Raw genomic sequence first — 2,971 nt, 5'->3', positions numbered from 1 at the left:
GTCAGTAATGCTCAGATGGAATAGAGCGGACAATGAAGCGAGATGTAGTGATTTAACATGTGGAGCACCCGAAATTATGTTGCTAAGAGCAACAGAAAAAACCCCAAAGGGTTACCAACGGGTGTGGGAATAAACTCCTTGGTCAGAGATAGAAATATAGACACAAGGAGAGTATCCACAATCCTAACCCCCACTTGCAGGGCACAGGTTCAACTTACTGCCACAAAACTGACACCTGGACGCCCTGCACAGTGAGAGAGGATTAAGCAGGCAGGTCTAAAAGTACAGCCGCAAACCTGCAGTGTTCATAGAATAGCAAAAGAACCCCAGCAGGATAAACAACTGACTCCAGTCTTACTGCTAGGTCCGGATTGGCAGAATGAAGTACCGAATCCCAAGGCCTATTTGCAGTAAGCAACAAGTAAATACAATGTCACACAGTACTAGCTAATTCTCTGGAACTGACTAACAAACAAAGATTCAGCAGCATTTGCCTAGCCTGAGAGGATGATTTATATAGCAGGTGCTGTCCACGCCCCACTCAGACCTCTCAGACTGTGAGCACAAAACCAGCGCCGGATTCCCTGCCGTGCACAGAGCCTGTAACCACTGCACAGTATAAACCCGGACCGGAGTATCAGCTGCGCTCAGGTTACTTCGCTAACACTTGCCTCCCGGTTGCCATGGCGACATGGCAGCACAGAGCAGGAGATCCTAACAGCAGGGCATGGCGGCCTTTTGCGGCGCTTGGATGACCCCTAGTTCGCATTAAACACCCCCACCCTCCTTCGTTGTGGTGCTCATGTTGGCCATGCCCCAGCCCCTGAAGCATTCAAGCTGATTTTTTGCAGCAGCTGGGCACTGTAACAGCTCCAGAGCTGCTCTGTAAGGCAAGTAAAAGGGTGTGGGCCCTGCAGCACTACCTGTAGTTTGCATTGTGCATTGGAAGGCACAAAGTAAGCAGACGGGAGGAGAAGTCAGGATAGTGCACATGTGCCAACATGAGCCCCACACCGAAGGAGGGTGGGGGTGTTTAATGCGAACTAGGGGTCATCCAAGCGCCGCAAAAGGCCGCCATGCCCTGCATACCCCTTTTCTCTTTTCATATGCAGATGAGGGTTCCAGCCAACTTTGGCCCACTGCTTGGATGACATCACCGTATGCAAATCCGTCTTCTGCAGACCTTCCCCCAGGAATGCTTGTACTAGTTGTTGCATTTGGTTTGTTGTTTGGGGGTGCTTCAGTATTAGGCAGCCTTCTGGCCTCCCATGTTCATCTGAAAATATGTGTTCTCCCTGCAGTTGTTGTCCCCAGATGAGAGTTCCCTTGTGCTGCCTCAGTTGAATCTCCTTTACTTGACAGAGATGTGCCTGAGCAGCGGCCCTCCCCAGCTCTATCCCAAATCATACTTATTTTGCATAGGAGATACCATGGTCATGAAGATTGTTCTCCCAGGGTGAGGTTCATTCATTGCATTTTGGGTATGCTGACCCCTATGATTTCCCCAAATGAGGGAAACTCGACTGCATTATTTGTGGTAGTGGGGGACTGTGTTTGTGCTTTCCTCTGGTCAGCTCTGGTAAAAGTCAGATTTATTTGTCTCAGATCTTCCTCTAGCCTTGTTCTTCTTTCGAGAGTTTCCTTGTGCTGCCTCAGTTGGATCTCCTTCACTTGACAGGGGGGTGCCCGAGCAGCGACCCTCCCCAGCTCTAGCCCAACTACTACTTACCTGCCAGGTGAGATACTATGATCATGAAGGTGCTTCTCCCAGGGCAAGGCTCACCCATTGCACTCTGGGTGTGCTGCTCCTGCGATTTCCCCAAATGTGGGAAACTTGACTGTATAATTTGTGTTTCCCCTGGTCGGCTCTCGTATAATTCAGATCTCTTTGTCTCAGGTCTCTCTCCAGCCTAGTTTGCTCTCTGTTTCCACTTCTCTTTTCTTGAGCCGCTCCCTTCTATGCCCTTGCGCACTATCCTGACTTCTCCCGTCTGCTTACTTTGTGCCTTCCAACGCACAATGCGAACTACAGGTAGTGCTGCAGGGCCCACACCCTTTTAGTTGCCTTACAGAGCAGCTCTGGAGCTGTTACAGTGCCCAGCTGCTGCAAGAAATCAGCTTGAATGCTTCAGGGGCTGGGGCTTAGCCAACATGAGCCCCACACCGAAGGAGGGTGGAGGTGTTTAATGCGAACTAGGGGTCATCCAAGCACCGCAAAAGGCCACCATGCCCTGCACGCCCCTTTTCTCTTTTCATATGCAGACGAGGGTTGAAGCCAACTTTGACCCACTGCTTGGATGACATCACCATATGCAAATCCATCTGCTGCAGGCCTTCCCCCAGGAATGCTTGCACTAGTAGTTGCATTTGGTTTGTTGTTTGGGGGTTGATAAAACTGATTTTATACTCTACAACACAAGCTATTAAATCTATATCGTGAAGCCGTAATGACCGCTGAACCTCGTGCACCTGCTACGCACTCCGTACGCTATTTGCGTAAGAATACCTTGCACGTGGTATGCAAGTTACGTACACACGCTGTGCTGGGTGTACGGAACACACACAGCGAGCGTACACACAGATAATAACCTTTTAAACCTTACACAGCGTATGATTATACTATAATGATAAGACACTGGTTAACCTTGTTAATATTAAAAGCTGTTTGAGCGGTTGGGGCGCTCCGATTACCCAGAGTAATGTAATGAACACACGATACTTCGCTAAGGCTCCAAAACCTTTACTAACAAGCTTTTAGTTATATCAAAAAGGGGAAACACAGTTGACAATTCATACACTACAAGCTAACATATAATTTAACAGAATATCTAGACAGAAATATACACAATAGTGAACGATCGAAAAACACAAATACATAAACTAAGAATGAATGGCTAACATTACACGCGTAACAAAATGGCCACAGAGAAACATACCATACGGGGAACACTCGCTAGCGCAACCGGATCCA

General features: G+C 48.4%; 2 non-coding genes across 2 annotated transcripts; both read left to right on the top strand.

The window, feature by feature from the left end:
- Positions 1–1,405: 1,405 nt before the first annotated feature.
- Positions 1,406–1,569, top strand: LOC134950458 (U1 spliceosomal RNA). The gene has a single exon (XR_010183374.1). It is a non-coding gene; the product is annotated as a U1 spliceosomal RNA (small nuclear RNA).
- Positions 1,570–1,721: 152 nt separating this feature from the next.
- Positions 1,722–1,884, top strand: LOC134951982 (U1 spliceosomal RNA). Its single transcript, XR_010184613.1, has one exon. It is a non-coding gene; the product is annotated as a U1 spliceosomal RNA (small nuclear RNA).
- The last annotated feature ends 1,087 nt before the right edge of the window (positions 1,885–2,971 follow it).

This window comes from Pseudophryne corroboree, chromosome 8, assembly GCF_028390025.1.
Source record: "Pseudophryne corroboree isolate aPseCor3 chromosome 8, aPseCor3.hap2, whole genome shotgun sequence".
Lineage (NCBI taxonomy): Eukaryota > Metazoa > Chordata > Amphibia > Anura > Myobatrachidae > Pseudophryne > Pseudophryne corroboree.
The sequence above is the reverse complement of the archived record's forward strand: the minus strand, read 5'-3'. Positions and strand labels throughout refer to the sequence as shown.